We start from the raw sequence: 25,610 nt of genomic DNA on the forward strand, positions 1-25,610 counted from the left end.
GTCTGTCTCTCGTTGCCCAGATCCAACAATGAGAGTGCTGGTTTTGTAGCTGATCAATTAGAATCTTGCATGTTGCACCTCATCAAGTCCCTTTTCCAGATGAATGGAATGTTTGCATAGAAAATAGCTTTCTGTGCTAATGGAAAGCACCACTTTTTGTGGGATTCCTTAGATCAGGCTTCAGCTTCCCTCAGCAGCAGTCTGGCACTAAGTTGGAAGTCCATTAGGACTTGAGAATATGTCCTTAAGAAATATTTAGCAGGCCCTCTTGTCAGTGAAGCAAGAAAGGGGCGTGAATGAAGCCTTTATGTACAATAGGTCTCAATTTTGTTGCACAACAATCACTGGAATTCTTTTGTAATGGCTTCTTTGCTTCTCTTACAATAAAACTTCTTATTTCTGGAGTCTTATATGTCATTTTAATTGCTTCCAGTCTAGCATGCTGGGCAGAATTCAGTACTCTTTCATTAGTTTTGCACAGCTCATCATACTAAAATATAGCCGACAGTTTGTAGCTCAATGAGTTTCATGCATCTATCTAATGCGGTTAGTTGTTTACGTTATTGTGCAAACTCAGGCAACTGGGCAAATAAATACTATTTGATTAAGAAAACAATGGATTAATAATGTGGACTATATAGTTTTGAACTTGTTCACTTACCATGCTAAACCATTACTAATGGGGTTGAGTCCAGCGACAGGCATCTTCCATTTTATAAATGCACATAGTAAGGTAAAGGTTTCCCTCACATATATGTGCTAATCATTCCTGACTCTAGGGGGCGGTGCTCATCTCCGTTTCAAATCCAAAGAGCCAGCGCTGTCCAAAGACGTCTCTCTGGTCATGTGATTGGCATGACTAAATGCCAAATGCACACGGAATGCTGTTACCTTCCCACCAAAGTGGTCCCTATTTTTCTACTTGCATTTTTTACATGCTTTCGAACTGCTATGTTGGCAGAAGCTGGGACAAGTAACAGGAGTTCTCTCCATTACGCGGCACTAGGGATTCGAACCACAGAACTATCGACCTTTCTGATCGACAAGCTCAGTGTCTTAGCCACTGAGCCACCACGTCCCAATCCATTTAGAACAAGGCATGTACTTTTTTATCTGTGATTAAAATAGAAACTAAAATTCTCCCAGATACATGACCAGGCAGAATGTAGTTTGTTGACTGTCACCCAGAATAATCAAAACTTTCCACTGGAGTTTTCTCAACCAAAGATCAAGATACAGTTTCAAAGATATCTCAGTGGCCTTCCTGTTTCTTGAAGTCAGTTGTCTTCATTCTGGCCAAAAACCACTCTACAAAAATCACCTTCAGGCTTCAGACTAACTTTAGTAGTTTCTGCCCTTTCTCTTCCTATTTTTCTTCAGCTTCCCTGAAAATTCCCTTTTCTGGCAAGCGTTTCTTTTGTAAGGCAGATGGTTTTTATGTGGTAGACCTTCATTTCAAAATGTTTTAATCTGCTGAGTCTGTTTCCATTTTTATGCTGCTGTCTTTTGTGTTTTATGGAATTGTTTTGTATTTAATCATTGCAAGATGCCTTATACTGGACAAATATATTGGAAGGGCTGAGTATACGTTTCCTAAATAAACAAAAAAAATCACATACAAATGCTAATGTTTTAAATGATATATCATTTGCAAATGTAGAACAAATTACCTTCAATAAGACACAAACAAGACAGACATCATAGCCAGAGAAGCATAATTGAAAGGGGATGAAAAGATGAAAGTCATAGTTGTAGCCCATGAAAAAAACCACTTGCTGGTGAGCAACCTGCATTCAATTTATTAGTGTTATGGGAACACTGAATGGTGTTCACCAGAAGGGAAGATGATATAATCACAGTGGTCAAGCCAAGGTCAAGCAGAAGTTGAGGTGGCAAGGCAAGGATACTGTTGATGCTATGCACCTCTGTCTCAAATTACTTTTTGAGAAAGGAAATCCCACAAAAAGTGTTCCCTAACTCATTATAGACTTTAATTTAGCACCTTTTTTTTCCAACTGTAAAAGATTGCATGATTTTGGAGAAGTATACAAGCAATACTTAATGACGGCAGTGAACAAAGTGACTTATGGCCAGTCCTTGCACTAATCACTGCCCCAGCATCTCTGCAGGTAGAGGATCAAAGTTCAAGTGCTTAACAACTGGCATGTATTTATGATGGTTGTAGCATCCCATGATCTTGTGACTGTCATTTGGTATCTTCTTAGGAGGCTTCTGACAAGCAAAGTGAATGGGGGGGGGGAGTTGGATTCACTTAAACACTCTTAGTGATTCTTATAGTGAACATGGCAAATATGGTTGTAAAATTTCACCCAATTTACTTAAAGTTCTCATCAGTTAGCAATGGAAGTTGTGGTCCCAATTGTGGTTGTAAGTCAAGGGCAACCTGTAATCCTCCCTGTCAACTATTCCAAGAAAGAGAAGAAGTTTCAAGTTAAGCATCATTCAGTTCTTAACAAATAAAATTCATCTGTGAATGTGTACTATCTCTTCTTTTAAAGTCTGTGATAATGATCATCCTCTTACTGAATCTTATGGAAAACATCTGGCATTGCTGTATGTTATTAGTGGTAATTGAGATTTTTATTGGGTTTCTTTTTTTGGTTTTAATAGAAGTTTTGTCTGTCTTTTGTTCCTTGCCCAGTTTCTTTGGACAAATGGGTGGCCATATAAATAGGAAGAAGAAATATTGTGTAAGTACTGCATGGGTATGAACAGGCACAAGAAATGTTTGTTCATAATTACCTGAAATATGATTGTTCTGTTTACTTTATTTTCTGGATTTGCAATATATTGGAATTGAATTAAAATCAAATTCTGTTTGCTCATTACCATGAACTATAAACTGATTGCAGGGACTGTTCTGTACTATACCCTAGGCAGATATGTAGTTGCCAAGTTTATAGTGCAGAAAGTTGAGCAAAATAGCAAGTATTGATGCACAATGTTTTTGGTTCCATGAAATGGGTACACTAAGTCAGTCAACATTTGCAAAAAAAAGGCTCACCTTTTTCACAATTTTTAAATTTTGAATTTATATCATAACCTTCCATTTCCATTCCTTCTTTTTTTGTAATGTATTCTATCATTTTTTCTTTTTTGTTAAGATCCTTAAAAATTGAAAGACAATTTCAATAGAATCCCAGAATCAGGAGGAGTCATGTAAGGTATTCAGCACAATACTAGAGGTGCCCAAATAGCAGCTGTCTATCTTCCACTTGAACATACATTATAAAGGGGAGCCAAACATCTTTCTGGGTACCTGGTTCTATTTTCAACTGTTTTTGCTGTTAAGAAGTTTGCTTTCTGAAAATAGTCATCACAATCTGGTTTCTTATCATTTAAAATCACTTTTCCATATCCATTCCATAGTCTAGAACAATGGATTATTAAGTACTGCTCCTCAAATACCTGAAGAACCCTATCAAAGCATCTCTTTCATCTTCAGTCTTGTTTTACTTGCCAATGGAATACCATTTTTTTTAGAGATGAGTGAGACTTTATTGGCTATCTTTTGTCAGCTTTATTGAACAGCTGCTTGACCAATTTTTGGCATGATGTGATGATTTTCTCTGCTATTTCCACTATGTTATCTGCAAAGTTTTCTATATTAATTAGAATTAGTTCAATATTTCTTAATGTCTTCTTGTACCTTCTAAAGGAGAAAATAATCAGAGAAGCATGTTAGAATTTGTCAGAAGGACCATGTTTGGGAGAGTAACTATTCCAACATTTATTGGGAGACACAAAAATCCTCTATGGCTACTAATTTCTCTTTACTCAGCCAAGATATTTTGCAAACCTATCCAATAGTTTAGCCATTTTTGACCAGCCATGGCTATGCATGCTGTGTGAATATAGTCATGAACCTCACTATGCAGAACTGGCATGATAAAATTGCACAAGGGTAAATTTGCCATGAGAAAAAATATATGAGCTTATATTAAGCTTTAAAGGTCTACTTATCTTTTCAGTTCTATAGTTGAAATCAACAGACTAGGGGCTCAGTGTGTTTTTGGTCCTTTCTTAATTAATGGGATTTGCTCAAAAGTACTCACAATTTACAGAGTCCTACTGCTCTCCAAAGCCTTTTACTGAAAAAAAGAGTAAATGAGAAAAAAAATGATCAAAGAGAGAGCATGTTGGACTGCATGGGGAGGGGGGGGGGAGAGGGTGATGTAAACATGAGTCTGGAGGGATGGGGAGAAGAGGAGGGGGTTTGTTATAGACAGGCATCAAAGAAAGAATATTATGCTTACTTTTGTACTTTCTGTATTTGACTTCTTCAGAGCAATAATCCTGTCGTCAAGCCAACATTTCTGTTCATTAACTTTAAAGCTGACATTTGTTTCTGCTCAAGATCATTTTCCCGTCTCTTTCAACTATGTCCCAGGATGACTTACAAGCAGTTGACATACATCCTAGCCAGTGAACATTTTCCAGGACTATGTGAATCAGGTGTTATTATATTTAGAGCCTCAGTGCTTCCTTTACTACTTTACAGCCTTTTAGTATTTTAATTTTATAGCAAACTGTGTTTTTATAACAAACTGGAATAGGCATACTTTTATCTTTGATTTCCCCCCCCCCCATCTTTTGATTGGAAGGAAAAAATACTTCTAATTTTTTTTAATTGTCTTTATACCCTGAGAGTGCCTAAGTTTACACAAAACTGAGGAATTAGAGACAGTTTTATTTCTGCAACTAAAGCTCAAAATGTGTGCTTGGGGTTTGTTGTTTTTCATTAGCAACAAGAAATCCATCTGGATCAGTTCAGCCTAAACAAAACCCTACATGATGTGTCAATGTATGGGCAAAATTTAAATATCTGCATTATGGATTAGAGGATAATCTGCCTGGAGGCCTCTATCACATCTAAGGCAACAGAAAGGTAGCGGCAATTCTAGCCTAGTATGCCCAAAATTATTGGTTATTCTTGAGAGCTCTGGTGGCAAAGTGGTTAGAGTACAGTATGGCAGCTAACTCTGCCCACGCCCTGGAGTTCAATCCTGATGTGGCCCAAAGTTGACTTAGTTTTCCATCGTTCTGAGATCAGTAAAATGTCGGAAAAGAAAACCTACCTTTACTTTTCCAATTAACTTGTTGTTCCCTCTTCTTCCCAGACCAGATTATTGTGAGCAATATGCTAACAGTGTAAGCCATCCAGAGAATGCTGTAAAGCACTTATTGGATAGTATATAAGTTTAAGTGCTATTGCTATTATTCAATGGTTCAGGTAACCATGGTTTATTGAAACCATAATTGGCTGAAATTGCACCACAGACCCTCAACTATGGGTTGGTACCTACAATATGATAAGCCAAAACCAAATAAACCACACTCTGTATTATATTGTGTGAATTTAAAGTATGGCAGTTGTCGGAAAAGAAAACCTACCTTTACTTTTCCAATTAACTTGTTGTTCCCTCTTCTTCCCAGACAGAAGTCATTTCTAATAATAGCAAATGGCAAAGGAGAAGCAGGTAATGAAGAGAGAGCTCAACCATGCTTCCTGTCTTATCTATTTACACCATCCTTTAAGTTGTTCCCCTTCTCACAACCAGTGGCGTAGCATGGGTTGTCAGCACCTGGGGCATGGCAAGTAATTTGCGCCCCCTAACCCGTGGATTTTAGCACTCGAGTCTCTTCCACTAGATTAGTTAAAGAAACCCTTACCCCCTAAGCACATGTATTGTTTGTTATGAAAATACTGATGTAATTAAAGTAAAATGCATCTAAATACAAGTTTATTTTCAAACACTTTACTGAGTGCGAACATGCATTACACATTCTCCACATTTTCAGCAGGTCTATGAATACAAATCTACAAATGTAGTAACCTAGCATGGGCCATGCTATTATATGTCGTCTCACAACCATCGTAAACGTCCAGCATGCCCCCTTTCAATGCAGAGAGACCAGCATGCCCCCTTTCAATGCAGAGAGACCAGCGTGCCCCCTTTCAATGCAAAATGACCAGCGTGCCCCCTTTCAATGCGGCCGGCCCCCCTGCACCCCCCACGCTACGCCACTGCGGGCACCCCCCCTCCACAGTGGGTGGCAACCCGGCGGTTCGGATCGGATTCGCACAGCCAGCACTGCAGTGAGAGAGAGTGAGTGAGCCAGGCAGGGGCAGAGAGCTGCGAGTGCGAGCGCCCCCCCAGATGTTGCGCCCGGTGCGGCCGGCCCCCCTGCACCCCCCACGCTACGCCACTGCTCACAACTAACGAAACAGACATAACCTGTGTTTTGACACAGAGATCATAGCATCATAAAATCCAGTGGTTCAATGAATGGTATTGGCTTTGGTTTAGCATGATGCATAAATCTATCTGTAATGGATTATAACCACTATATATTTTAAGTTGTGTAAATCAGTCATTGCCTGATTTTCAGCTTAACAAGCTAAGTTGAAACAAGTTGCAGTTACTGTGATGTAAAATCAAGACTGAATAGGAATTTAAAGACATTTGTAGAGATGCCATGACTATATTTTAGGTGATCCTTAACAATGATTTAGCTATCATCTAAAGTAGCAACCAATTCAGATTAGATTTATCCCCTCCTACTATTGGGTTAAGGGACGTGGTGGCTCAGTGGCTAAAACACTGAGCTTGTCAATCAGAAAGGTCAGCAGTTCAGCAGTTCGAATCCCTAGCGCCATGTAACGGAGCAACTTGTCCCAGCTTCTAACAACCTAGCAGTTCAAAAGCACATTAAAAATGCAAGTAGAAAAATAAAGAGCACCTTTGGTGTGAAGGTAAAAGCACTCTGTGTGCCTTCGGCGTTTAGTCATGCCAGCCACATGACCATGGAGACATCTTCGGACAGCACTGGCCCTTCAGCTTTGAAACAGAGATGAGCACCGTCCCCTAGAGTTGGGAATGACTAGCACATATGTACGAAGGAAACCTTTACCTTACTGTTGGGTCAGCATTCTTCATATGCTGAAGAGGTATTGTGAGATTTTATGTATCATGTGCAGATGGTAGTATCTTCTGTAACCAAAAATGAGGAATTGTTTTCTGTCATTAATTTGCAGCCAGTTAATTAGGGTATGCTGTCTTTCTCTCAACCAAATCATCTTAAAGATGTAGTGAACTTCAGAATCAAAGTTAGTATGGGTCACTGTAAACATTTTTCTTGAATTCAAAATTTGCTCCAAGTAATCAAAAACCATCTGATTTCATTAAAATTGTATGCATTATCCTTAAATATCAAATCAGCAGAAGCAGTAAGGTCTTGAAATTAAAGCAAAGCACAAGAAAATGTATTTTGGAAACCCACACCAAATTTCTAGGCTCAACAGTTGTATATGTATTTTTTTTCAAAGAGAAGTTCTCCCAAATTTTTTCATGGACTGGCTTGGCCTTAGGGATGTCCAAAAAAACTCACTTCTTGTTCTCAGACTGATAAAAACAAAATCAATGTAATGGGAAAAGGGAATAACCTTGAAGAACAGAAGGAAGAGCCGCAACCATTAGATTAAAGGTAGCTGAGTTGGGACCAGAACTGTAACTTGAGAAAGCATTTCAGACAAGACTCTCCATGCGTAGTTTTCAGGAAGATAAAGGAAGCGAGAGGGGAAGCACATTCAGACTTGCAATATTCTTTTAATTTGTTTTTTCTTCCATTCAATTTTGTCTGATTCTGAGAGACTGCCTGGAAAAACCCCTACACTTTTCTTGGCAAAGTTTTTCAGGAGTGGTTTGCCATTACCTCCTTCCTAGGGATGAGAGAAAGTGACTGGCCCAAGCTGGCTTCATGCCCAATGTAGAACCAGAACTCATGGTCTCCCGATTTCTAGCTTGATGTCTTAATCAGAATACCAAATGGCTCTCCAGTTTGCCCTGTTACTATACTTAGAATAAAAGTAATATTATCAAGCATGACTTTGTTTTCCTAGTCTGGTCTACCTTGAAGGGCTAACAGTCTGAAATCTGCAATTCTACCCATTTGGGGTATGTGTAGAAGGCTGGGATGTACATAGAAAAGTGACAAGTTTACAGTTAGGGTGCCACTCTACTGCTGACATCAATCTGATACCCCACCCCTTGGCATTCCTGTAGATGTTATTGGGTTTTGCTGCTTCTTTTAGGTCAATAGTCCTTTGTATCTGAAATAAGAGCATTAGAACTTGAAGCTGTTTTTCCTTGGTGGTACTTCCATAGGTTCTTGGTTGTTAGGTTCCTCAGTCTGGTTCTGTTCAGAGGAAGCTGATGTGTCCAGCTGGACTTTGACACCAACAGTGAATTGAAAACAGACTGCTGCTTTCAATGAAGGGAAGACAAAGAATTATCAAGAAAATGGTGAATCTCAGCTTTTCAGGAAGCTTATTCATGAGGTCAGGTTGTACAAGCCAAAAAGAATCTCTAAGAATACTGCCAGACAGTGTCCTAGCTATAACTTTGGCATCTAGGTCTCAGCAGTTATGATAAATAATACAAAATCTGAAGCAAACACCAATTGATTCCTTTGGCCAATGAAGACAATTCAATGTCTTTCAGATGTTTTAAATTAATGTTCCTAATAGCCTTGCAATTGGCTATATTTATTGGGGTTCATGGGAGTTGAAGTCTAAAGCATCTGGAAGAAATAACATTGCCTTTCTCTGCTCTTATATTCATACAAAGAGAACTTTTTAGCCCTCAGAAAAGATCCGATGGCTGACATTTTGGAGTTCAATAACAGCAAGGTAGTAACTTAATGTAGAATACATACATACTTTACTTCCAAAAGGTCTGTGATCCAGAATCTGGTGTCACCCTGTAGGGTTGGGAGAGTTTGAAGTATTGGAAAATTACTTAGCACGAGCTTTAAATTAAATCAGTAAGTGTAATGGTATGTGAGAATGTCCTTGGGAGGCCAGGGAAAGAACTGCAGCCAGGGGAATGGTTGGATAAGAGGCAGCTTTGCCCACAACAGGAATATGAATGTGACAAAAGTCGCAGAAGGGACCCTCCCTAATTTCTTGAGCTATAAAGACAATGGGAGAGAACTGTACTGTATTTTCAGACTTGCAATGTAACCTTACAATAAAACAGAATTAGTTCATCTGGGCATGCTACTTGTACTGCCTCACAAGGCTGACAATAAGTTGATCTCTTAAACAACATGAGAGCTTTTGAATATCTTGTTGAAAGACTTGGAATGATGTTTTGCCCTGAATCTCGTTTATAGAAACAAAAGCAATGAGATGACAAAATTTATTTATTTAATTAATTGACTAATTTCTATCCCACCTTTATTAGTTTTATAAATAACTTAAGGCAGCAAACATATCTAATACTCCTTCCTTCTCCTACTTTTCCCATGACAACAAATGTCTGAGGAGAAACTGGTCCAAAGTCACCCAGCTAGCTTTCATACCTAAGGGAGGACTAGAACTCACAGTCTCCTAGTTTCTATCCTAATGCCTTAACCAAATTGGCTCTTATAGATTAAATATTCTTACCTGAACTTCCCAGAAGCATTTGGTTCTGCACAGGCTGAGTTTTGCATCATTATGGGCATCTGTTTTTAGTTTATTCGGGTGACTTTCTCATGTCAAGGAGTTGTCCGTAACTCTTTTGCGTCTACTTGTCTATGGCCAAATACAGAGTGTGCAGGGCCTATCCTTTAAAATCCTTGGAATTTACATAACCTCCAATTCTAGCAATGTGAAATCTGGCTTTGGTTACAATAACAAGTGTTTAGGGAACACAGGAGATTTTTAACTGCAAAAAGCACAAAAGGAAAACAATACTGCATACTGTTTTGATTTTCAATAGCCATGTGAGGACATCCTCTAGTTTTTAGCTATAAATAAGCAACTGCTGTCAGTGGAGGATGGATAACATTTCACATTTCTCTTGATGTTTTCTTAAATGGTAATTTTCTTCCCACAGTCTTTCCAAAGTGAAAATCAAGGCCAGTAAAGCAAAATCCATAGCCATGATTAACTTAAACTTGGTTGATTGAATAAACAACAAATTGGCTGTGTCCACATGGCAAGCCATACCACAATGGCTGGGTGAAAAAATATGTAAAGTAACAAACAAGGAATCACATTTTGACTTTGCATGGTACACGAACCCATTTACTGCTGAGTTCTACTTTGATGGCTCCATAAAGGCACATAAAGTCAAACTGGAATGAAAAAAAGACTACATTATCAAAACTAAGATACACAACAAAAGTGGTCTCCAGCAGACAGTTCTCCATCTGAAGGAGGGCAATGAGGACTTCTTCAAATTCAAATCATTCTCTCTTTGAAATATGGATGATTTGAAAAGTATTCAGCAATAGCACATAGTCTTATATATTGATCCATAGTGCTTTTTAGCACTCTCTGAATGGTTTACAAGATAAGCATATCCCCCCCCCCCCACACCCTGCCGCAACAATCTAGATTCTCATTTTACTGACCTCAGAAGCATGGAAGTCTGAGTCAACCTGGAGCCTTGTTAAAATCGAACTCCAGGCTGTGGGCAGAGTTAGCCTGAAACATTGCTTTCTAACCATTGTGCTACCAGAGCTCCTAAAACCAGAGTCAAGGCACATCAAAAATTTATACCTGGATCTGTCAGCAGTCACAGAGGTCATATAGCCATAATCCTTGTTTTCATGGTAAGAGAATATTAAATTCTTCCTAAATTTCTACTCATATATATGTAAGGATGCATACTTATCTATGAATGTGATCAATAAATGAATGTTATGTTTCTCAAAAATGGTGGATATATGAATTAGTGACAAGATTTTTCAGAGACATGATGCTCATTTGAAATCTTTTGAATACCGATCATTTATGATAAAGTCTTTGCCCAGATTACACCATATAGAAATTAAAAGTTTGAAAACAACAAAAAGACAGTAAACAGCATCAGAAACACAAAATCAAGTGTTCCAGTGCAGAGCAAAAGAATTACATAGAGAATACATAAAACAGTCTTTCCAAAGTTAGGGTCCTTCTAATGTGTTGGAGATTAATTGCCACAATTCCTATGCTGGCTGGGAAGTTGGTTCGATTCATTGGGAAGGGAACAGCTTTGGGAAAGCTGGCACAAGGGATAGTTTTTTCCACTGCCTTTTCCCACCATACATATATATTTAAAAAATTCTGAGTCTCAAGGAGATCATCATCATATTTTCTTCCTAGAAATCCAATTGGGGAATGTCTCAGATCCTGATTGTTTCAGTTACTTTTCAAAGTAAAAAAATATAGCCCACTAGGAGAAAATGATTTGTAGTCGCGATTCTTGGTCATCTTGGAGTAATAGATATACACAGCCTGGCCAAAATTATACTGCCAAAGAAATGTAGCTTAGCAGGCCAGCATCAAACATATCATTAAAGCAGACTGTCAAGGACAGCCCGAGTTGGCAGTGCATGCTAGAAAATGATCAACAGAATATTTGCAGAACTAAATCAGGATCCATACTATCTGGTGGATGCTCTGCTAACAGCCTACCCTTTGACATTAGTAGACATAGAGGCCATGTTCTTGCTGAGGTGGTGCTATCATGAGGTTAGTGCAGGTGACTTTTTAATTGATCTTTTAGCATACAGAAGTTATAGCACATCACTGTGGTTTTATAGAGTGCCATCTAGATGATGCCACCATCCTTTAATTGGTTGCCTATGTTTACTCTCCCTTTTTGCACTTTGTCTCAAAATGGAAGTTGTTTTAGGCAGAAAAACATGTAATCTCAAGAAGCACGCAGGCGTTTCAAAATGATTCATTCATGGAGTTTAGGAGAGGGGGTTTAATACCAGCAATGGCTTTTCTTTTTGCAGTTGTTGTGGTTCTAAGCATCTGAGAAGTTGAGTTACTTAATTAGTTAAATACATGTTGCTCCATTTCCAAGCAGCTTCTAAGTAACAATAACAAATAAAAACAAATCAAGATTGTTGTTTATTATGTTTTTGATATCTATTTTTAGTGGTTGATTGTATTCCAGCCAGAATCATATTGTTCAGCTTGGGCACTCCTATGGATATTATACATAAACAAATAAATAAATATTAAGCATAACCACAGTTCAACTTGTGGCCCCTGCTGGCAGCAGCCCCTTAGCAAACCTTTTCTGCTAACCTTTCTCTAGCAGCCTCTCTGGGCAGGTAGTTATTTTTGTAAAGGCATTTCCCAACTTAGCACACACCCTCTTTTATGAAATTAATTTCAGGCACCAGACTTATGACTTATGGTTATGAGACCATCACATTTTAAAATCAACTGTGTTTCACATTTAACTTTCAAACCAGAGTTGAGGAGTATGAAGTTTTGCTACTACAAAAGTAGGAATGGCAAGTATAGAATTCTTATGTGGAAAAAAGGGGCATGTAATCAAATGGACTGTTTGCATGGTAGGTTAATTTCATTTTGGGGCCAAAAGAGAAGTGTTTTCTCCCTTTCTCTATGCAGATGCTCCTTCCCTATAATCTGCTCCAGGAGCATTTCTCAATCTTCTTAAGGAATATGTTATGGAAATCTGTTAAGGAATATGTTAAGGAAATCTGGAAGAAGTGAAAGAGTTAAATCTTCCATGATGCAAATCGAGTTCTGCTTGTGGTTTGTTAGCTTCTAACCACAGTGCTTGTGATTTATAATGAGCTATGGATGAGCATAGAATCAGAATCCCAGTAGGAAAAAAAACTTTTTTTTAAAAAAATGATGCCTACTTATGATCTTATCAGAAAGAGTGGTAAATTGTAGTTTTGAAATTTTGCAGCTCAAATATGCAAAAGCAAAGTTGTGTAGGCGGTCACATAAAAGAACTGAGTGCAGGATCATACTTACATTAGTGGCAAGAGAAGAGAGGGTGAAATAGGTAGGATAAGCATCTCTAAACATAGGCACATCCTGTCATGCCAGTATGGAGGGATAGTGGAGATGTGGAAATAAAACAGAGAATTAAAAAAATAGCTGTGTGGGTTGGGAATTGCAGGTCCACAAACAATGAATGGAAAAATGGCAATATACCGCAGAAGAGGACTCAGAGGCGTGTGCAAATCAGCCAGGATTCCGTGTAAGTTGTAGATTCAATTTAGATAGATCACAGATTGGGACTTCTGAGTTGGGAGGGGGGGATTTTTCTGTCCATGTATAGTTGTTCAAATAATCCGATTTGGAACATTTGATTCAATTCAGTGTTTCAGATTAGTCAATTGGATTTGGAATTCCATTGTCTTCAAAGGGAATCTCCAAACTGACTATATACTCTTGGCAATAATAGGAGTGGCTATGAGAAAGTAAATTGAGAAAATATTGGACCAAACCCAGCAGGCAAACATAGACTGGCAAAGTGTGGACTAGAAATGCAGGTTTTGTGGCATCAGGTCCAGATTAGAAGTGGAACAATACAGGAAACGGATATAAAACAGCTCAGCTCCAGCCACAGCATGTAAGAACAGACTTTAGAAACCGCACTGAAGGTGGGTTTGTGAGAGCCTGGAAGCTCTTTGACAGATCATGAGAGCAATACAGTAAGTAGAAAAAAATGGCAGCACTTGGGTGTATATTTTGAAGTCCCACAGGAATCAAAGAAAGGGGAACCACATAATCTATTAATAGGCAACATTCCTGATCACATGTAAAAATCTAAATCTAATAGCAATCCAGCTTTGTTCAGGTGTATGTCTAAATATATTGTACAAAAACAAGGGAAAGATTTCCATGTGACCCAATCTACTCTAGTCATGCCTTCATATGCAACAGATAAATTACATTTACAGTAAATGATATAGAGAAACAATTAGGAACTGATACCTATTGTGTATACATTTATTTATTCATCAAAACACCCCAGCTATCATAAAAACTTTTCAGTCTTTCCATGATACGCATGATCTATATTTGTGATGAACTGCAATGTATAAGACTCTACAGAGAGGAAAATAATTTTTCTGAATTGTACAGGCCAGTATGGAGATCTATCTGTAGGCAGTATAAAATATCTTATGAAATTATTTGGGCTAGAGATTTCTGGACTGTTTGCACACAGAGAAAAAAAACTTTACCAGATGGTTTTACAACATTGAGATGGAATAGAAATAATATGGGATAAAGAACAAGGTGTCAGAAATAAAAGTAAGTTTTATTTACTTATTATGTCCTGCAGATTGTCAAAACATGCATGGACATCCAAATTTTATCTCTCTGCAGGGAGGACATGAAACCTGAGATAAGATTGACAGAGAAATATATTGTGTCTTGTGAAATAGGAATTTCACCTTTGTATACTTGGTAAAAATGTTAGTCTAGAAAAATACGGATTAGAAAGGATCTGGAATACCCTAAAATGAATTAACAATATATAAAAATCTATGCAAATAGTATGAGTGAGTATCTAATATATTAATGAGCATAGAGTTATAGAAAACTAAACAAAAATAGGGAATACACCTGATATATTGATAACAGGTAGTATCTTCAATTATCTAGTTCAGAGGTGGATTTTACCCGGTTCAGCCCGGATCGGGTGAAACGGTAGTAGCGGCGAAAGGAGGCTCCGCCCACCCATCTGGACGCTTCTGTGCATGTGCAGAAGCATCTGTGCATGTGCAGAAGCATCGCGTGCAAGCACGCACGGGAGCACACACAAGAGTGCGTCCAAACCAGTAGTAAAAAATTGGCAACCTACCACTGATCTAGATGGTGCTAAGGTTGGGAAGATATGGAAATCATGACATGGCCAGGTAGTTCTCTGAAGCTTTAAAGGGGAAAGTGCTATTTGTGTTTGATCATGTTGTCTGGAATTCTGTAAAGGTAGAAATGTATAGCCTTGACTCTTCATGGACTTGAAAGTAACAAAGTGATAGAAGGAATGAATTATTAAATGAATTCTCCACTTTTGTATGACTAAATTGTATTATCTATACTTAATATAATTACATCTAAATTAAATCAAATCAATTAGTTGTTAACCTGTTGATTTTGGAATGTTGCCCCTTGCATGATGTTCGAAGGATAAGGGTGGCTCTTGGGCCGAGAAAAAAAAATGCACACACCGCTTTAAAAGTGTGAACAGTGCTGGATAGCAGAGCACTAGAATTATCTTGACAAATGCAGGACTTGTTCCAATTATTTTTGACACAAGCTGCCTACTTTCAGACCATTTCTATTTATAGCAGTCAAGGTTCCAGATAATTGAGGCCAAGATTAAGATCCTCTGATTCAATGGGATATCAGGACAGTAGCACCCGTTTCCCATTTCTCTTGGCACATCCTCTTCTCCCTGTTTTTCTACTAATAGGGAGGTTGAAAGTTCATATAGCGGGCTAAGCATAATATTTTGGGTCTGACTGGAGTGAATTGTAGAGATGACCCAGAAGTATAATTCACATTATTTATTTTATTATTTTTATTTAATGTTTCTTTATTCTTTATTTTAACTTAGTTTTATTAATGTTCTGTTTTATGCTCTGTATTTTGTCAATAATAAAGTTAGAGAGAAGCATAATGATCTTTGAATTTCACTTAGCCTATACAATCCATGGTTTAGTTTATGGCAAAACAAGTTGTTGGAATCCAGTAAATTTATTCAGCAAATTATAATAAAACAAACAAGGACTTAGCACACTGTATGAATTCAGACAATGAATATTAAAAGTAATTGGTTATGGCCTGGACTAGGGATGTACAGGCTTTAAAATCTCATTGCACCAATAATTTTAGGGCAAGTGCCCATCTTTATAATACACAATTGATTAAAACATATGTTTCTTAAACAGCTACCTTGAGAGCAACCTAAATTTAGCAAGAATACAAATATTTGCAAGAAAGACTGGCTTGGTACCATGGGTACTTCATGTTTCCATCATCACGTCTCGTCTGGACTACTGCAATGCTCTCTACATGGGGCTCCCCTTGAGATGTACCCGAAGACTACAGCTAGTTCAGAATGCGGCCGCGCGGGCCATCATGGGGAGTACTAGGTACTCCCACATAACACCTTTCCTGCGTGAGCTGCACTGGCTGCCTGTGGTTTTTCGGGTGCGTTTCAAGGTGCTGATTACCATCTTCAAAGCGCTCCATGGCACAGGGCCTAGTTACCTGCGGGATCGCATTTTGCCACATACATCCCTGCGACCAATTCGCTCACACAGGGAGGGACTCCTCCGGGTGCCGTCCACCAAGCAATGCCAACGGGCGGCACCTAGGAGTAGAGCCTTCTCTGTGATGGGCCCAACCCTCTGGAATGACCTCCCCCCCGATATTAGAACTACTACCGACTTCCGCTCCTTCTGACAAAAACTTAAGACTCACCTGTTCCGACTAGCCGGCCTGGCCCACTTATAGTTCTACTCTTCCTCCTGGCGGATATTTTATTTGGGATTGCTTTTAAGGTTAATGTTTTTAACTTTTTAAATTTTCTAAAATTTTTAATTTAACTTAACTAAATTGTACAGGGAATTTCTACTACCTCCTCCAGTCCTATGTTTAATTTATTTATTGTATATTTAAAACATGTATATTTACTGTCTAACCATTTTAATATGACTGTACACCGCCCCGAGTCTCTTTTGAGAGAGGGGCGGTCTAGAAATCCAATAAAGTTAAGTTAAGTTAAGATTTACAATTTTTTATGCAAAGCATCCCACCTTGTAAAAACATCCTTCCCCCTTTTAAACTATGTACACTTTGAAAATGAGCCAGACGCATTGCTTTGGATTTCCCACAAACACAGAATTTCTCTGCCATCCATTAATGCAGCCCATCTTTTTCACAATTCCACATGAGCCCTGAGAAAAACTTGCAGCTACTTTAAATATAGTCATAATTCACTTTAATTGCTGATTCCTTAAAGCAGCAGCAACAGCATCTCCCCGGCCCCAGGAAGTCAGGCTGTTTTAATGAATAGCTGAGAGATACTATGCATGGATGAGACCTAAAGTGCTTCTGAATCATTACTGAAGTATGCACAGACCTGCTACCGCTTCCTTCAGATTTGGAGTCTGGTGGTGAGAAAAGCAGGAAACAAATTTGTTGGGTAAGCTAGTTGAAAGAGAGAAAAGGTAATCAGATGGGTTTCACATCTTTCTTCTCTGTTTTCAGCAAAATTACTCCGTGCCTAGTATTATTGGGTAACCAGTAGTTCTGCCTTCAGCATTCCTTGTTGTGAAAGCAAAGCGATCTATTCCTTTGGATGTTTGTCATATGTCCAAGAATTTTAAATACAGAGGAATCCTTGTAAGCCAAGCCAAGCATTCTTTAGGAAATTAACTGCCACAAACTAATTCAGACATTTTCTGTATCTTGGGATGATAACTAGTGGTATCTTTATGACATACATGATTTCAAAGCCAAAACAAAATGAGCTATGAATTGCAAACTAATGTGAGATGTGTAGCCTCAGATGTGCTTTCTCTCTCGCTCCCTTTCTCAGTATATATTATGGAGGTTTTGACTAACAAGAAAAAGAAATCTCTTTCCAGTTCTCAACTGGACTGTTTAAAAGGGAATGTTTCTCTTAAAAGTTTCCTACTTTGCTGTGTCTACAGAGCACTGGCCCTATCATTAGGCAGAGTGAAGCTGCCACCTCAAGCAGCTGAATCAGGATGTTATTAAAAGACAACAAATGGATAGTTACTTCCTGTATTCATTTTACAATTTTACAGCCAGGAAAGAGAACTTTTGAAAAATGATCTGCTGGTCACCATAATGTTACTAGTCTTGATTTTGGTAAGGATGGGTGTTCAGAAGCCTTTGCCTCATATGATGTTTTCAGCTTTCCTAGTAGGCAAGCTGAAGAGCAAATACGAGCATGCTAACATTTCCCCTGCTGTTATCCTGGATGGTTCTTTCCAATCTTCTTTTTACTTCAACTGCCAGCTCCTAAAATAAGGAGATTCGGGAATAACTTGCTAAATGAAAACAGATATGTTGGAAATGAATGAAAACTGATTGAGAAAGAGGAAGCTATCCTCAGCCAGAATTGGAAGTGGAATCCCTTGCTCTGTCCAGATTTCAATAATAGGAACATTCTGTTGTGTTGGTATTTTTATTCAATAATGTCCTATGGTCCTAGAAGAACTTGGAATATGGAACATCCAGTGATTTGTTTTTTTATAAAATTCCTATTGGTTTTAAGTAGAGAGCAACAAACAATCAAATCTCTTGATCAAGACTTAAGGGAAACCTAATCAAATATTCTAGCAATATTTCTCATTTAGTGAGACTAACCATAGTTTTCCCTAGGGGTAAAATCCATTTACCTTTGCGACCGGTTTGGTAGCAATACAAGTGCTTGTGCATGCGTGCATCACCTCCTCACATGCACAGGACCTTCTGTGCATGCTCAGAGGGTAAAAAATGGATGTGATGAAGTCCAGGTGGGTGGGCGGAGCCTGCTACCAAGTGAGCCTGCAAAGGTAAGCAAACAGCAAGGGGGTGGTGGTGGAATCTGTTGTGCCACGTGATTTAGTTTAGCTAGAAAGCAGGAAATCCTGCTTTCTAGCTAATATAAATCGTGCATCACAGCTGATTGTCGGAAAAGTATTTTTTTTTACTACTGGTACGGGAGAGCCAGTAGCATTTTAACTACTGGTTCGGATGAACCGGTCCGAACCGGTAGCATCTCACCCCTGGTTTTCCCCACTACTATGGTAGTACTTTGGGGTTTAAATGGGATTCAGATTCATAAAATTCCCTGGGTGACTTTGGCAAATCATAATTTAATGCTATTCTGACATAAGGTAAAAAGTCCTCTGAGACCTTACTGCTAATTATAATGTGAAGGAAACAAATGTTCATATGTGTTAAAGTCTAGGCCAGCGATGGCGAACCTTTTTTGGCTTGCGTGCCATAAGTGGGGGGAGCGCAAGGGGGTAGTGTGTGGGCGTGCTGCATCCCCCGCCCCCCCGAAGCCCTCCGAAGGCTTGAGTGATCTTCAGGACACTTCCCTGAAGCCTCCGGAGCAGTCAAAATGACTCTCTTAGCAAACCGGAAGTCCATTTCTGAACTTCCGGTTTGCCCGTAGAACCGTTTTTTGCGCTCCGGAGGCTTCAGTGAAGCTCATGAAGCCTCCGGAAGGCCTTCGGGGGCGTGGGGGCGTGGGAGGCTTTTTTCGCCCTCTCCAGGCTCCTATAAAGACTCTGGAGCCTGGGAAGGGCGGAAAATGGCTTTAAAAAAGGATGAACTCAGCTGGCCAGCGCACATATGCGTGCTGGCCAGCTGACAGGACAGCGCCTCGCATGCCCTGACAAATGGCTCTGCATGCCACCTGTGGCACGCGTGCCATAGGTTCGCCATCACTGGCCTAGGCATTAGGTGAAATTTCTAATTAACTGGGGATAATTTCCTCAGAAATAATGGAGTCAAGCCCACAAACATTTTAAATATTTTATGAAATAATTAAGACTTTAAGCAAACAAGTTTGAGGGATGAAATTTATCCTGTAAAAATTGCCATGCCAAGCAATAGTTACAGTATATTAATATGTCAAAGTAGAAATTGATGTTTTCCTCTCTCTACACATCAGCATTATTTCACTGTAGTAGTGTGAAAATTCTAACCTTAAACCCTTCCTAGTCTTTCATTAGACTCTTAAGGCTAATATTTTCCAAACAGGGCTTGGTTGTTTTGGGCCTTAATTGAATTTTAATCTCTGGCACCAGCCTCCTTGAATGTTATTATTTTTAATGATTTTATATAGATATATATACACACACACCTTTCTCTGCCAGTTCAGCCCTTTTTTAGTTGTGTGTCCCAATAACTTTCATTGGTCTCTTTCACATTATCCATATAAAAACACTGGGGGGAGCGAGCTGTGATTTGCTATTTGGAGGTTAAGGATGTTAAGAAGAGACTTAGGAGAGTCCCTGTTACCCTAGGATTAATGTAAAACAGGATCAGAAGCCAAATGGCTACTATGAATTTGGGTTGGGTATAATTCTGAAATCCAGTTTCTTTGAGTTTAGCAAACTCAAGGTCTCTCCTGTTTTATCTCTGAGCGTAGATTAAGATGTAACTCTATTGGGTCAGATGTAAGAGATATTTACAATTTCTAACAACAAAGCTGGGCACTGCTTATTGTCCATTCCCAATCTATATGCGCTTGTTTAACCTCTTTGTCAGAGGGAACAAGCAGCCTGGCACAGAAACTCTATACACAATCGGTACCTTTGTCCTTAGTTTAACAATACTCAGATTCCTTTGTTTTGACAACTGATCTAAGAAATGATTTAGATTAGCTAAGGCTGATACAGAGGCAGAGCACAATGCAGAAAACAACTTCCTTTTATGGCATAATCTCACTTTTAGAAAATGCTCTCCTCTTACATTTTTTTTAAAAAAACTCATCTTTTTATAATTAGAGACATGACTCTCCACTGAGATATTTGTACATTCATTTCAATCTCAGAGCAACTTCTGAATACTTCTTTTTCTGAATCATAAAATTTGATTTGCAAAGGAATTATTGAAACATTTTTGAAGCTCAGAATTTATGGACTTTAGGCATAGTATGCATAATTAGAGACTGGGTTATATTTACATACATAGTATAATGACAAAAAGCTTTATTTCTGTTAATTAACCTTACATACTTTTCAGTGGTGGCTAATGAATGGCCATTCAGATGTTGATGAACTGTCACTTCCATTATCTCTCATCATCGGTCATATGACAAGGGCTGATGGGATGCTGATACTTTTCTCATGTCTAGTCCTTCAAATGCATCTATAAGTACTTCATTCCAAGCCCTGGGAAGATCCAGAAGTTCTGGGAACACTTAAATCTAATTGCAAATATTATTTTAAACCAAGTTTGCTATAGTTTTCTTAAGCATCTGTAGTTAGTTATCTGGAAGGGGACTAAGTAACAACACTGTTCTCTCCTTGTCAGCACTAGTTTTGTTGGAAGGGTGGGTGGACAATTCTGTATGTGTAGAGATTTGGATTGTAATTCTTATTTCTCTTGATGAATATTAAAACTTTGAGGGAGTACTCCTGTAGAAATATTTGCAGCCAGAGTTGGGAATACTAACTGGAATACAAATAGGAAATGAAGGTCTATAAGCTTAGACTGAGTTTATCTTCTGTTCCAATTACTAGAGTGTCTGGTTAGATGCAAATAGATGCAAAATAGGAGACAAATTTAGAACTCTGCCTCTTCCTTCCAGGGCTCTCATTGGTCCCTGAGAACATGACCCAGCCCTCTCAGGTGAAGGTTAATCCATCAGAGAAACATTATGCACAAAGCCAGCCCTATCCTACTTTCCCCACCATTGTGCTTTATGTGTTTGGCTAAACATTTATTTCGCTAAACATTTCTATTGGCTGACTATTTGCTGACTCTGAAAAGTTTCCATGGTGTATTTTTGGCCCAAAGGTGGCCATTGGAGATTAGAGATTGGCCATTGTCTTGAGATCTGCTTGTTCTATCCTTTGCCAGCAAGAATTTAGCTATGAAAAAAAAAGTTTAAATTGCAATGATTTAGGTCATGCAGAAATCTTTATAAAATTCATTTGATGTGGTTTAATTACTAGTCATTTTTTCCTCATGGAAGGACTGCCTCATTGGTCCTTAGGAAGGAACGGTCAATACAAAAATAACTATTAAAAAATGTCCCAATTTATCACACAGATTTTTTCAATGAAATTTGCACTGGAAGGTGCATAATAAATCTTTTTTTTTTATAACAAAGTTTTATTGGTTTTTTTGATATTTTACAAAGGAAAAAGGTAGGGGAAAAGTTACAAATTTTGGCAACTGCAGTGTGCGGTAGATGCGCCCCCCCTCCATACTCATAGTATACATTTGCACATAATTCATTATTAAGTAGTAACATATAGTCAGCATATAAATTCAGTTAATAATTTCGATCAGTTTATGTCAGGTGGATTTTCTTACTCATTTTTGTGATCTGAGCTTTCTCGGTGTTGCCCCATCTCCCCCCGCCGACAGGGCTCCGGCCCCTCCCGTGTCCTGTGTATCTGATGAAGAATCATCAGGTTTTTCTAGGAGTAGTTTGTTTTTTTCCATAAAGGCCTGTGCCTTTATGGGTGTATTAATTCTAACTCTTGTCTCCTCCCAGAATATTAGCATACCTTCAGGCATCAACCATCTAAACCACACCCCCTTCTGGTATAATTTATTCGCTAATTGCGAATAGCATTTTCTTTTTTCCCCTCACTTTCTTGGGGATCTGTTTCAGAATGGTTATCTCCTTATCTTTGTATGTCAAGGCTTGCCCCCTTTGTGCACTCAGAATTTCATCTCTTGTACTTTTTCTAAGGAATTTAATGTGTACCACCCTGGGAACGTTGTGTGTTCTAGCGTAGGCTGAGTTCACTCTATAAACCAGGTCTATTTCCCACCCCATCTGTTGTTTCTCTTTCTGGATGTATTCAGCCAAAATGTTTGTCATGATGTCCTTTATGTTTTCATCATCTGCCTCCATCACATTTTGAAATCTAAGATAAAAAGACATTCTCTCAAACTCTATTTTCATCTGCTGGGTGTCAAGTTCTTTGTTTCCCTTCTGCATCCCCTCCATCCCCTCCCTTATCTCAGCCGTCCCACCCTCCAAAAGATCCAGTCTCTGTGAGTTTTTATTAATTTGAACTTGGTTCTCTTTGATTTCTTCTTTCATCTCTTTTAATTGTTTTTTTATTTCCTCTTGCCCCTGTAGAATTTGTTGGAACATTTGTTGAAACTCCATCTCCGTAGATTTAGGTTGCATCAAAGCTGTTATCGTTGATTGTGTACTAGGACTGGAGGTTGCAGATGTCGGGGCAGAGGCAGCAAAGCCAGGCTTTCCAGGAGGTGGTTTTTTAGGTGAAATTATTTGTAGAGTAAAAAGTTCAGTCAGTATAGAGAATGGTCAGTCAGAAAGGCAGGACAGCCAGGAGAGTCCAGGAGACAGAAGGTCCAGGCAGAAGAGAATTTTTTCCACTGGCCCTGGCAGTAGAGCAAAATTTTTCACTCCAGGGAGTTCAAAAGACAGCAATCAACAAGAGATTTGTCTGAGTAGCATGGAGACAAAGACTGGAAGCCTGGAGTTTTAAAGGTGGAGTCAGATTTCACATTTCATAAAGACAACGGAAGTGTGCCATCTTGCCCTGCCAGCTTCGGGTTTAGAGGCAACAAATAAAGTTTTCAAAGTTCAGAGTTCCCAAAGTTTCCAGATCATCATTGTTTTAAGGTTTAAATCCGAAAATTCACTTAGTAGGGGCGTGACATCATTGGTTGGCTCTCCCCCTCCTCCTTCCCCTGGGGCTAAGAGCTTAATCGTTTCCAGACGCCTGTCCAAGGGAGGGGGAGGAATCCCCCTCCCTCCAGCCGCACCTCTCCGATTCAAGCCGAAAGTAAAGTTTAAACAGCTGACTTTCTTGTTAAAGTTGTTAAAGTTGTTAAAAGGAATGGAGGGATTTCACGCCTCACCGCACCGCAGCCGCATCCTTCTGTTCTCTTTTTCTCCGATCAGCCTCACAGCGAAGACGCCGGAGCGTCTCCCCTTCGTGCTCCCCAGTGCCTGGAATGAGGCGGGGGGCCCCCCGCCATCCGCCGCCGATCCAGGGATCCCCCGCAGTGCTGCCCCTCTGGCAGGACGCCTCTACGGGGTGTCCTGTGCCCCCCAAGGAGTGGGAAGCCCACCGGGGATGCGCGGGGCGAGCAAGACTTGCCCGTCGCCATCAGCCGCCGGAACCGGAAGTCGGTGCATAATAAATCTTCTTGTAAGAAAGATCTTACTCATTCCACTTTTTTCTTATATAAGAGACTAGAGCACACAGACACATCCTACAGAGGAAACTGCATTTGCACTAAATATTGTATGCATGTGCAAATTTGTATGACTATTGATCAAGCAAAACTTCTTTGAAAAATCATAGATTTCTTTAATGAAGTCCTGATGTCAATATATACATATGTCTAATTGGAGAGCTTTCATAGTTGAGGTTTTCCTTGGGTTCTTGCTGCATCACTGTAAATCATTCTATTGTAAAAAATATATGATGCTGGATAACTGTGGTGGTGCAGGGGACTACTAGCACAGAAAAATGCATGTGTATTAGAGTTGGCAGCATTGCCATTTCTTTTACCAAGATGTACCTTCCCCGTGGTTAGCTAGTCATTCATCTAGGCCAGAGGTTTTCAACCACTGGTCTTAAGAATGGGTCTCAGTCTGCAGATTGCTTTGTATGTTTGCAGTTAGAGAACCAGTTCTGGCTATTGAGCTGGAAAACCTACTCTCTCCTTCCTCCAAAACACTGGCAGAATCTAACATACTGGAGAGACAGAAACTTCCTTCCTTTTGTTCCACCAGATTACCTGCTTGAGCAAGGGCCTGAACTAGGTCCCTCCTAGCTCTATTCTATTCTAAGATTATATAAAGAGAGCTGTTGGGGTTGCATAAAGTGAGAAGAAATTCCTTGTGCTAACCTACACAACCTCTAGGAGGAAGATATTCATGTGTCTGCCTGTGAGACCTCTCCGTTCCAGTTATATTATTCCAAAGAGCATGTTATAAGCTAAAGAGAGGATTGGTATGAAACCTCCCACTGACTTCCACAGGTTTGGGGATTATTAATTTTTATTTGCTAGGAGGAGAATGGGATGTGTCTTTTTGTTGATTTTTATTATTGTTTCTCTCCCTTTTAAATTGTATAATCTGCTGTATCTTCTTAGAGAAGAATGGTATTAAAAATCTGCACTGGTTTTAAATACATCATTCTTTTAGGGAGATTTTTTTTTTACAAGATAAGAGCATTAAAATGACTATGACTTACTTTGGGATTTCTGGAAACATTGGGTAAATATTCTGGCTTCCAGATACCCAAACTGTGACTGTTTTAGGTCTGAACAAAATGGTAAGCCACAATTAATTGGCTGTAGAATTACATGTGATAGGGAATAAAATGGCAGCTGAAATTCATGAACCAAGCTTTATGAACCAAGCTTTTTAGCCTAGTGTGTAAACATAGTCATCATTACTTACATAATCTAGTATTTATTCTGGATTCACACATTGTATGAGTTATTAATGTAGTTTACTCAGTTTTGTCTCAGCATGTTGATTGAATACAGAAGTATAGTTCGTAAACTATATCATGGTTGAACCAAACACTAATGATGCATGAACCAGGTTTGACAGCAACATTTCATATTGGTACTACAAAATAAAAGTCTCAGACCTGTTTTCAAAGGGCCTATTTAAATCAAAATGCTGTGACTTTCCACATTTGGGTCATCACATCAAGCTTGTAGCAATAAGATCTCTGGATTCTTTGGAAGAACTGAGCACGACTCTCCACGGAGTCAGGTAGTTGTCCACACAGTGCATTGGTAGCTAGGAAAAGCTGCTCCACATACATATAGTCTCCCTGTATTTGTAAAGGAGAGTATTTGTAGCTCAAGGTTGAAATAAGGGGTCCTTGGTACTCTCTGAGCTTGCTTGTTTTCTTGCAGACATTCCATTACCCTAACTAGGTAACATCATCAGTGCTAGCAAGGAGGGCTTTTTGCTGCCAGTTTATATTCTGGTGTCTTGCCTGTCTGTGTGGGTGGAGGCGGTTTTAGGGGTTCTTTGGTTGGGCTGTTTACTAATGGCTCTATGGCAGTCTCCCTTTACTTGTCTTGTGCAAACTTAGCATCTAGTACAGGT

At 39.1% G+C, this 25,610-nt stretch overlaps 1 protein-coding gene across 4 annotated transcripts in view; it reads left to right on the forward strand.

Moving 5' to 3' along the window:
* Nucleotides 1-25,610, forward strand: part of DAAM2 (dishevelled associated activator of morphogenesis 2) — a 239,767-nt gene that overhangs the window by 19,215 nt on the left and 194,942 nt on the right. The window contains exon 1 of one of the 4 annotated variants that reach the window (XM_081940828.1): nt 16,855-16,991. The exons of 1 other annotated variant lie outside the window; for it this stretch is intronic. The gene's annotated coding sequence lies outside the window, so the exon portion shown is untranslated. Of the gene's footprint in view, nt 1-16,854; nt 16,992-24,500; nt 24,521-25,249; nt 25,269-25,610 lie in introns of those variants that run through there. 2 more of the 4 variants (XM_081940829.1, XM_081940831.1) reach the window with 2 other exon arrangements.

Source organism: Natrix helvetica (assembly GCF_964273705.1).
Source record: "Natrix helvetica genome assembly, chromosome: 2".
Lineage (NCBI taxonomy): Eukaryota > Metazoa > Chordata > Lepidosauria > Squamata > Natricidae > Natrix > Natrix helvetica.